Genomic DNA, 12,975 nt, shown 5'->3' with positions numbered 1-12,975 from the left:
ATGACATGTGATTGCATCTTTAATGCAACACAACTGACAACTTCTTAGACACCAACTCAGCCAATGAAATACATGTAAAAAAAATTATGTTGATGACCAAGAGAGAACTGTTAGCATTAGGAAATAGAAGGAGAATACATTATAGCTGATGTGCATTAATTCAAATTGGCCATAGTAGATATGGTTCTACCAAGGCAAGAATCAAAAGAGGGACAAGTTAAACAAATGGCAGAGGAGTTATAGAGGTGGAGGAATGGCATATTTGGGACCTGTGCTCTCATACTATATTAGGCCATGATGGTAACTACTGAATCAATTCATTTCATTAAGATGAATGTAATTATATACAATTAGGATGGTGAACCTTGGGATTCACATTCTAGGGTCTCTTCCTATTTTAAATTTCTATTTACATATTTACAACAATTTTCCCAATCTCGATGGATTAGGTGTCCAACATAAATATAACAAGATTTTATGATAATAGACTTTCTCAAAACACATAATTTTATCTCCCTTCATATAATATAAGTGCATAAGATACCCAATGTCCATGAATTTACAAGACAAAAGTAAAATAAAAGAGTGGCTAAATTCATTAGAGAACTTTAAAAGACTATTTCATTGCAAATCAACCAAGTTTGAAATAATAATTTCCTCAAGGTTCCTTTGTTATTTGCAACCAAGACATAAATAATAAAATAGAAAGGCACTTATGTATTTATATATGTAATTCAATTCAAACAATATGTACCCAAATGTGAAATGTCAAGATTTCCAATAGAAAGAGGGCTCAAAATACACAGAAAAACTCCTATAACTAATACTTAAATGAAGAAATCAAATGAGTCTACTCTCGAGAGCTATGGTGGGGTTCCCACAAACCTATATTAGTAGGGATATCCTAGAGTCATAAAAGGATGAAAGTCAATCAATCCCTAGTTTTCATTTTGCAACCACATATGCAAACCACAAGGTAAAACTCAATTATAGACATAAACGAATGGAAATTCATAGAGACTTCTTAGAAAATTGAGAGGAGGAAATATTATTGGAAAATGAACCCTTCTCCTTTCCATGAACTTTGCTAAAGTGGAACCTCACAACGCCACAATTTCTTCATGAACATTAATTGTCATAGATACTTAAATAGGATAGGTTTCTAATAATAGAGTTTAGGCTTTTGTGATCCATATCAATTAAGAGAGAGATTATTCAGAGAAAATCACATGGAAAATCATTTGTCGACGCGTTTCGAACCAACAAGTGTGGTTCATCGTCAGGACAAGTTGAAGAAACAGATCCAGCTAAGCAAGTTAAATAGGCAGAACAGAGACTCCTGACCAACGGCTAGTTTGACTCAAGGACCAGGGTCAAAAATAGGTTTCTTTTATAGATTTATTGACCCAATATTTGATATAATAGTCCTAAGAGGGGACACTATGCTTTATTTTCTTACTCTAAGGGAAATCATTTCACTTTTGGTTCTAGCCAAAGCTCCACCATTAAAGGGAGGTGACCTAGTTTTTTAAAAAAGTATTAGACATGCTAAATCTAAAGTACACTAAATTAATACAATTGTAAGAGGGTTTTATCCTAAACAATAGGGATATGCTTGGCATTGTTTATAACAAAATAAATGAGAAATATATGTATCTCCACCTTGGGAAATCTTACTGTGCCATCAAATTCTTCTCCCAAGGCGAACTTGGTAGCTTTCAACCTTGTTTGAAACTATTCTTTTGTAAAACCTTTGTCATCCTTCATAATAGAGGTCCCCGCTGTTAAGAAACCAAGTATAGCGTAGATTAGGATTGATTTATTTTGTTGATAATTACTTGTGAATGTTAGTTTTCTTCTTATTACTTGTTTATTCCTCTTCATCAAGTAATTATATAAATATTAATTCTTTTAGGAAAATATAAATATCACAAAGAAACAAGAGACACCAATATTATGCTGCTAGCTAGGGAAAAACCCACAAGGGGAAAACCCAACAATTCTTTGCTTGTAGAATTAGATCAAAATGATATATCCAAGACTAAGAATAAGACAAAATTACCACCAAAATTCCAAGTCCAACCCTCCTCCAAGTCACCTCCAAGAGTCAAATTCAACACATGTCAAACTTGGTCCAATTCTGGTCAACATCCTAAAATTTCAGTCCTTCAATAGCAAGGACGAAATTCAGCTTGTAGTAGCACAAAAACTTCAACCTATTCACACATGTGAGATGTGGAAAGTATGAAATTCAATAAAATGAGAATATTCTTCTTCTCTCTCCTTTGAATTCCTTTCTTTCCTTTACTTTAGCTCCTGGTTCTCATTCTTTTGGTTTAGAAGATGCTCCTTTTTGTGTGTGAGAATGTCTCCCAAATGGGTCAAACTGTCTTCTATATATATCTATCTAGTAGGGTTGAATGCGTGGAACTTTGGAGGACCAAGTTGACTTGTTCCAGGGAGGGCCGAATTGACATTTTGTGGACTAATGACTTAACATAAAAATCATTTTCTTTTTTCTTACAAATGTCCAAATGGAACATAACTCCAACACATTTTATTTTGACTCAAATAAATTCTTGTTGACTCTTTTTGAATCTATAAGCATGATAAAGATGCTTCGACAAAAATTCAACCCTTTTCTTCCTTGTCATCCTATTTTATGTGCTGAATGAGTTCCATCTTTTTCATAAGAAAAAGTTTTTCGGCGTAAATCACATGATAGATCATTTGTCGACGCGTTTTGAACCAACTAGTGTGGTTCATCGTCAGGACAAGTTGAAGAATCAGATCTAAGCTGCATGTTAAATAGTCATAGCAGAACCTATAACGGCTATATTTGACCAGGTATCTATAACAACTATATTTGACCAGGTAACGACTATATTTGATTGGTAGGCTAGACCTTCTAACAGCTATATATGATTGGGAAATGGCTAGTTGGACTGAATAAGGGACAGGGATAGGAAAGCATAACTATATTTAAATAACATATTTAAGTAAAATAAATAAATATTTAGTTAGTTAACTCAGTAAAATATTAAATAAATAAATAATTATTAAATAATAGTAAGTTAGTTATACCTTTATTAAGTTAAAAAGGTTTAAATTTATATAATTAAATAGTTAGTTAATTTAAGATAATGTAAATAAGGCAACATAACAACTATACATAAGAGTTATATAATTAAATATTTCATATTTATTTAAATTAATAGTAAGTTTTATATTTAATTCATGATTGTTGTAAGATCTATTTCTTAATAGAAGTATAATAACAAGAATAATATTTTTATGTTCTAATTTTTGAATAAATTATCCAATCTTATTATTAATTTTTTTTTTTAGTCATAGAACATATTATCATTTTTAAATTTAAGCCTAAATGAAGATTGAATTTCAATATCAAAATAATTATTATTTTTCTATTCCATAATTAAGCTAAATTTTGTAAATACGTAATTGTTTAAAATGAATTCATTTTAAACAATTATGTATTTACAAAATTTAGCTTAATTATGGAATAGAAAAATAATAATTATTTTGATATTGAAATTCAATCTTCATTTAGGCTTAAATTTAAAAATGAGAATATGTTCTATGACTTTAAAAAATAATAATAATAATAATAATAATAATAATAATAATAATAAAATTAATAATAAAATTGGATAATTTATTAAAAAATTAGAACATAAAAATTTTATTCTCATTATTATACTCTATTAAGAAATAGATCTTACAACAATCATGTAATTAAATATAAAACTTACTATTAATTTAAATAAGTATGAAATATTTAATTATATAACTCTTATGTATAGTTCTTATGTTACCTTATTTACATTATCTTAAATTAACTAACTATTAGTTATATAAATTTAAACCTTTTTAACTTAATAAAGGTATAACTAACTTACTATTATTTAATAATTATTTATTTATTTAATATTTTACTGAGTTAACTAACTAAATATTTATTTATTTTACTTAAATATATTATTTAAATATAGTTATGCTTCCTATCCCTGTCCCTTATCTAGTCCAACTAGCCGTTTCCCAGTTATATATAGTTGTTAGAAGGTCTAGCCTACCAGTTAAATATAGCCATTACCTGGTCAAATATAGCCATTATAGGTACCTGGTCAAATATAGCTGTTATAGGTTCTGCTCTGACTATTTAACATGCAGCCTGGATCTGATTCTTCAACTTGTCTTGATGATGAACTACACTAGTTGGTTCGAAATGCGTCGACAAATGATCTATCATGTGATTTATGCCAATTTTTTTTTTCTTATGAACTTGATATGGATCACAGAAGCCTCAATTCAACAATTGAGTTCCATCTTGTTTTCTTTTCTGCAAGAAAATACTTGAAAATTAATATTTAATGCTATTTTTTTTAATATGTACAAAGTTAATCATGATTACATACATTTGAATCACGTTGTTGTTGAGATGGCTCTTCCTGTCATGTAATTATGTCCATTTCTTTGGCCATATCCTTATACACTTTTTTGGACATTCCTACTAGAATGTTTCGAATATCAACGCGTTGATCATTTGAGATTTTCATAATCTTCCTGAAAAAAGTAATAAACTATTTTTATAACGATATATGAAAACTAAATATAACAAAACCAATATTAATAAATTAATGGTTTGTAGTAATATATACATATAGTTCTAGAAAATCATTTTATACAATTAGGAATATTACCTTTTGAAAGATTCATTTTTGTTGTTGTATATTGTTGTTATTGCAAGTCTGACATGTCTCATTGGAACATTGATTTGGAAACACATCCTGTAGTTTAGATATAATTTGGTCCTTAGAGTCATTGGATTGAATTTTGTATTGTAAGTGGAAAGTATGTCTATACATTCATTCCACTATATCTCTTGTAGTTCTGTAAAAGTCCCTCCCCTTCATTAACCTCCAACACCACTCGAGATGAGCTAAGGACCAATTCATCGTCATTTACATGTTCTATATTTTTTTTCTTAGAAGGACATTGATCGTTTCCTTCGTTGTTGCTCTCTGTAAAACATTAAACATATATGAATTAATAGATTGTTTGAAACATGTTATCTAATATTCTTAAGTATATTATTAATGAAAATTAAAAAAAACTCATATTTAATAGTATTTTTTCATTCACTTGATTCATCATTTTGCATTTTTTTCTATCAGGATTTTACGCTCTTCCGCACTTAAATTAGAAATAATCTTATCAATCTTGTCCATTTTCCAGCTCTGCATGACACACACCAACCAATACATTTTAGTTAAAGTTACATATAGCTCAAACATATTAATATTGTAAAGAATTTACAAATAACTTGCCTTCTCTGCTTTTTTTGATGTGCTATCATTGTGTCGATCAATATTTTTGCTACTTGAGACCTTAGGAGATATTTTTTATCAATATACAACTTGTAGCATTCAATATAGAAGTTATTAAATATATTTTACAAATAAATCAAATAATTTTCAGCCAAAAAAGATCTTGTAACCGATGCATTTATTTAGATAAATGCACCGCTTACAAGAGTTTTTTAACTGAAAATTAGATAAATGCATCAGTGCGTTTAGAACATTAAATGCACTAGGACTTTAGTTGTTCAAAATTGCCATGGAAAATTAATTTTAAATTATTATGGTGTGATTTGTAAGGATAAACATATCATAATGATTTAACAATGTTATTTGGAAGAGGCGCGCTAATGCATTATATTACACCAGGAGAAACAATTAACAAACTTGACAGAATAGAGTGCTCTAATATGTCGGTGTGTTGTATTACACAAGCAGCACCAAAGCGTTATATTATAGAGGGTGCATCGTGGAACATATAGCTGTTTTAAAAAAATGGAGACGACCGATAGGGTTTGGATCTAATTCAATAATTGATTCCCCTACTTTACATGTCAAATACCCTATATATAGTAAATACACAAACCCATTAAATCTAAAATCCCTAAATTGAAAAACCCTAATTGTTAAGTGGTAGAGGAAGTTAAACCCTAAGGTGGAAATTTGCAGGAAGAAGCAAGGGTTTAAGGTAAGTATTGATTTTTTTTTGTTTTTTGTTGAATTTTAATTAAATTTAAATAGGAAAGCATATTGTCACAAAATTTACTAGTAAAATCTATAGTAAATTTTTTATTATACAGGGTCATTTTTTTTGAATTGTGAATAAATCTAACAGAAATTGTAAATTATTTTAACAGTAAAATTTAAGATTTTTTCTATCTAGGGTTTTGAGTGAATCACCATACTTTTTGACTTCTAATCTTTCACCAGATCCAAAATATTTTGCAGCTCCATAGTTTTCTCAGTATGTCTCTCTTGCAAATGATCTCTCTTTTAATTAAACCCTAACATAAATTGTAAAAAAAAATTATTTGTAAAATAAACAATAAAATTGAAAAATTTTATGATGTAATTTTTTCACTGAATCACCATACCTTTCAGCGTATGATATTTTGAATAGTTACGCTGTTGCATAATGCTCCTGGTATGTCTCTCTTGCAAATCACTCACTTGAAATTTTGGGTAAAATAACGAAATGGTGAATAAATTTTTACTATTTAAAAGACTGTGTGAAATTAAATTTCGAAAAATCAATTACTGCTCTTTTAATTTAAAAAATAAAAAAGAAAACGTGTTTGTTTTTTCAATTTCTCTGCACATCGATGCGTTCGATATTCAAGCACACTAATGCGTTGATAAAAAATGCACCGACATTCCTAGGGCACCATTTTTTTTAACACACCGACATGATACATTAATTTTTTTGAAATCCTGAAATGTGCGATTAATTTTTTTAACGCAACAATGTAGTTTCTATTTAAAATAATTAATGCTCTAATTGTTATAAGAGCACATAATTGGTTGAATTTGTTTTTATTTTTTAAAATTGGGAAATAATTGCGTAGTGGTGTTATATTTTTTTAAATACACTGGTGCATTTTTGTAGAAGAGCACCGATATGATAACATATCTTTTTTGGAATGCTAGAAACTAGTGCGTGTATTATTTTAACTCCCCATTGTTGTTAATTTTTTAAATGCAATGGTGCGCTTTGTTCAGATAAGTGCACTAGTTTGGTTTAAAAGCTATTTGGAATTTTGATTTCACATAAAACAGCATATTAATCTCAAATTATCCTTTAGAATGCATCCACATGAATTAAAGTAGTTCATAGTATACATTTTCCACTTAAAGTTACCTTATTCTTGAAAAATGGTTTGAAAACTATATTGAAATTCAGATTGTGGTTATATGGTTGTCGAGATTAATTTTGGATATGCACATAGATTTTTATTTATAATTTTTCTCAAATGGAGGGACAAAATCTCAATAATATCAAATGGCGAATTATCCAAATTCCAATTCGTTCCATACTACTGATCAAATTCCTTCACAAAGTTCTCCCTTTCCATCTCCAGTAAGTTCAAATTTTATTTCGATTATTGAATTGATTTTTTTTAATCCATGTCAATTTGAATAAAAATGTATCCAAATTTGTAGGAACCTAATTTAGAATCAAGTTTAGATGCAAAACATATTACTCCATATTTTCAAAAATGTCAGAAGCTCTTATCAGGAGCAACATATCGCAAGCAGTTGGTATATGAAAATGGACAACCTCTTCACTCTGCCAATTGGAATGTGGAATCTTCTAGTCATAATCATGGATCAACGATGGTAATAATTGTTTGGTATAATGTAATTTCAATATTTTTTTGAAATTAGGATTCTAGTGGTGATGAGTGACCCACCTTCCATCTTGTAGAGCACCCCACTACAATGTCAACTCGAGATAAGGATGCATTAAGAGAAATAATTAGAGAGGAATCATACAAAGAATGGTTGAATTAACTACTTATTCAATTCCCACTACATCTAGATTCACTAATTAGGAATGACTACAATAATAATAGTTCTTAACCACAAGTTGGAAATGGAGGAAATCAAATGGAGGTTGGTATGGATGATTAGTTACAGGATACGACTACCATGGAGGAAATTTTGTTAGATACATTCGAGAATGATGAGTTAGGGGATGATGCTCATATCACTGATACCTTATTCGAAAACCTGAAATATGATTCCATCACCCCTCTCGTTGGACTTGGCGCAAGTCAAAGTATACTCAGCTAGGGAAAATGATGTTGTTGTACAATGTGAAATAAAAGTTTGGCATGTTAAATGCATGTTTCTCGGCGATATTGAGGTAATCAACTTACATGATCAATCAAGTTCCTTATATTTTGTCACATAATCAAATTTAAAAATGGTTGATTTTATGAATGGTAAATATCGACATTGTACAATTATCTTCCCCACCAACTATAGGATATTCAAAGATAAGGTTCTTCTGAGTTATAATGTCTTGCTGGGTAGCTGCAAAGAGGCAAAGTAGTTGTTGATAATGTTGGGTGTTGAGTACATATCATATCATCCATGTTCAAATGATTGTATTCTATATAGAGGAGAATATGCAGACAAAGAGATATGTATAAAAAGTGGGCATGACAGGTACCATAATTTAAAAAAAAAAGGGTAAATCACATGGTCCTCCTCATAAGATAGTGAGGCACATGCCTATAATCCTAAGGATTCAAAGACTCTTTCATTGCAAAGAATTAGCTATGTTGCAGGGATGGCATGCCTCACATAGTAGTGAGTTAGGAGTTATGAAAATCCAAATAGATTTAATAGCCATGAAGCATATAGAGGATACATGGCTTGAAAAATTCAAGGATGAAGTATGAAGTCTATGACTCAGCATAGTCATGGATGGCATCAAACCATATTATCTCCAAAACACCAATGATTATATTTGGCCTATAGTAGTGTTCAATAATAATACCCCCCCATGGCTGTCCGTGAAGAATGAACATATTATGTTGGCTCTCATAGTCCCTGGTAGAAGACAAATGAAGAATATGGATGTCTACTCATAGCCATTGGTAGATGAATTGAAGGAATTATGGGAAGGGATACATGTGTACGATGTATCAAGATCCATCAAAATAGAGAGGAGTTTTACATTGTATGTCATATGTGCTTACACCATACATGATTATCCAGGCTTAGGAGTTTGCTCTGGTAAATTACATTCTTATTTATTTGTTTAGTAACAATATTGTTTCACATATTAATTTAATTCACTGTAATGTTTCAGATCTTCATGGTCGCTAACGTGTCAGTGTGTATTCAATAATTTCGCAGGTCTTGTAACAAAAGGGTATCATGGATGTAAATGTTGTGGACCTTCTTTGAAGGCTAGGTGGTCTAACCACCTATGAAAGCTAGTGTATGACTACTCTAGGGTATTCCTCCTAGAAGAACACCCTTACAAAAGAGCAACATTTGCTTTAAATGGTAAACCAGAGCTTGCAATAATGACACCAAATGAATTGCTTAGAGAATAAGAGAGAGAGAAGGAGGAGGATTTTTTAGAAATGTTTGATTCAAATGGGAAGCATATGTTCAATGATCCAAAATTCTTTGACACTTATGTTGAGAATTTGGCCATTGAGATGAAAAATAAATCTATTTTTTATGAGCTCCCATATCGGGAGCATCTTAAGATTTCCCACTTACTAGATCCCACACATATATTTAAAAATGTTTCATCTTCTTTATGGAGGCACATGTCATCGAAATAAAGTGACACGTTAGCTATTATGAGAGATCTTATTTCTTCAAAAATTAAAAAGAAACATTGGCCAAGACAAGAAACTAGAGGAGAGGTTGGTCCCTCTTGGTCTTTCAAAGAAGGTGATGTCCCATGGATTTTAAAGAAATATGATCTTTCTTTGGCAAAGGAAGTTATAATGAGTGTGAGGGTGCCTTATTTATATGGGTCTTCACTATGATATTGCTTCATTGTGGAAGATCATTTTTCGGGGTTGAAATTGCATGACCATTTGAACCTTATAAGAGTACGTATGTAAAAAACATGATTTTATTCTTTTTATTTTTATTTTTATGTAATGGGATATTTTATAATTAATTTTTGTATAATTTACTATTTACTATGCAATGTCATTATCCTTTGCTCGTGCGTGGGTGTGTGAACCATGACTTCCCCAAAGACCTATGATGTGCCATATCTAAATTATATGCATTTGTACGTTGGATCACATAAAAGGAGATTCATATGGCTAACATTCCATGGTGGTGTCAAGAGATAGTTGTGATTGTTTATATGTTTGAAAGGAGTTGTTGATCAGTTTGATAGACTTGAAGGTTCATCTTCTAATTCACTTAGTAGATGAAATTTAATTAGTTGGGGTTGTTTCTTGTCATTGGATGTTCTTCTCAAAGAGGTACATGAAGAAATTGAAAGGTTTTGTTCGACAAAGGGAAAAACTCGAGGGGTCTATGGTAGAGGGGTACATATCATATGAGTCTTTCTATTATGACAATGAGTACATAAAGAAGATCGACAACACACTAGGTGTGATGATTTGGGACGATGAAAGAGATGTCGACACAAGAGAAGGGGAGCTTCTCGAAATGAATAGAAAGAGGCACATGATAAAGAGTAAGTGCATGATTATCATTTGTCAAATTAATACACAATAACTATTCACATTGAGCTTCATATTAATGCATATTTTTATCTCATATGTACTAAATATATATATGTTGGTTTGATTTGATCATCAACGAATTTAGAAATTGAAGCCATCAACAAATTCATTCTTTACAATATGGCAACAACACAATATGACAAGAAATAATTTAAACAATTGAATGGTAGAAGCATGCCTTATCCTGATCATTTAAAAGAAAATATTCCAATGGCATGCCCTAATAGTTGGGTTGTTGATCAATGCAAAGAGAAATATGGTGCGTCTAGTTGTTACTCGCGTGCTGAAGAGGATGCGCTAAATATAGGGATTGGGTGCAACAAATAAGTAATTATATTCTCTTTCCGTGCAATTTTAACTTCATACTACACCTTTGAATTGTAACACACACACACATACACATATATATAATTTTTACTTATGTTCGGGTTATTAGACACATGACCATGTGATTTTTTCACTTTTTTATAGGTTCATTTGTTCCCATCTATGTGGGAATATGGACATCATTTTTTCATGGAGGATGCCGATGATGGATGCATGACACATGACTATGGAGTAGAAGTGGAGTTCGACCAATATAGTCGTGCTAGCCACTACAATCAAAACCTAATGCAGGGGACATTAGGTTACGTTGGAAAGATATAGGATATCATTTAAGTGGACTTATCTTCATTCAAATGTATTTTTTTTAGGTGCAAGTGGTGGGACAACTTTGATCAGAATAATGTAAAGGAAGACCGCGATAGTGGGCTGATATCTATCAACTCTAGAAAGATGTGGCATGAAGCTAGGGAGCCTTATGTTTTCCCAAAACACTGCAACTAGGTGTTTTTTTGTCCAGATGTGTTAGATAAGGATTGGTGGTTTGTATTAAGGCACGACCCTAGATCAAAACATATTTTTAAGAACAAAAATGATATCATGCCAAGTGAGGAAGATAATCAGGGTAATGACAATGGAGAGTGATATGTACTTGTGTTATTTCATCATTTATACTATTGTTATATGTTTTTGTTGAGTAGCTAGGAGAAATGTGAAAAACATGAATTTTAGTCACCATCTCGTGATAAATATGTCGAAAAAGTAATAATTTCATAGTTGTTCATTAAGAAATAATCAAATATATTATTTTTCAAAAGTTTAAATCAAATTTATTATCTTTTTTGTATTATTTAACTCATATTTATTATTAAAAATAATTAAATTTAAACGAGTACAATAGAAAATAAAGAACCAAAATAACATCAAATTATTATTTCTTTGTTACTAGAAAAAAAATCACTCGCCTCTTTAAGGGAGAACATCCAATAGACGAAATATCCAACTACATGTAACTTCACATGAAGCCTTATCATGTTACATTTCTTTATCCTCATCTTTAGATAGAGAAATTTCTAATTTAAGTTGGTAAGAGTTGCAATAAATATTAAATTTAGATTTCTTGAAAATCTCATAACTTTAACAATAAATTAAATTTTATAAAAATAGAATTTTTTAAGTTATATTAAATCTAAATTAATTTCATTGAGAGGTGCTCTACATTGTTATCACGTAACGTGACATTTAAAAATAGTAAAATAATAATAAAGAACCAAAATAACATCAAATTGTTATTTCTTTGTTACTAGAAAAAAAATCACTCGCCTCTTTAAGGGAGAACATCCAATAGATGAAATATCCAACTACAAGTAACTTCACATGAAGCCTTATCATGTTACATTTCTTTATCCTCATCTTTAGATAGAGAAATTTCTAATTTAAATTGGTAAGAGTTGCAATAAATATTAAATTTAAATTTCTTGAAAATCTCATAACTTTAACAATAAATTAAATTTTATAAAAATAGAATTTTTTAAGTTATATTAAATCTAAATTAATTTCATTGAGAGGTGCTCTACATTTGAGCATGGGAGAGATGTTATCATCGTAACGTGACATTTAAAAATAGTAAAATAATAATTTAAATTAACAATTTAAAAATAGTAATAACAAAAGAAATTAATATCGACCATAATTGAAATACTTCAATTTACACCTTAATCTTATATAACTTTATATAGAGATAGAAAGAAACCAAAAGTAAAAAAATAATAATTTAGCTTTTATTATGAGGAAGAAATGTAACGAGTAAAAAATATAATTTACTTTTTACTACAAGGAAGAAATGTAATTTTTTCACGTGACAAGAAATAGTTTTATTGATATTACATTATGTGTAATTCGTTCTATGTTCCATTTACATGTGATATTTAAAACAAAAAATATATTTATAACAAAAAATATTTCACTGACAACCATAAGTAAAATATTTCAATGTCCATATTAAATAACATAATTTTATAGATACTTTATATAGA

This window comes from Pinus tabuliformis, chromosome 1_2, assembly GCF_031772625.1.
Source record: "Pinus tabuliformis cultivar Carrire ecotype Pingquan chromosome 1_2, CPIR1, whole genome shotgun sequence".
Taxonomy (NCBI): Eukaryota; Viridiplantae; Streptophyta; class Pinopsida; order Pinales; family Pinaceae; genus Pinus; species Pinus tabuliformis.
Note: the sequence above shows the minus strand (reverse complement) of the source record.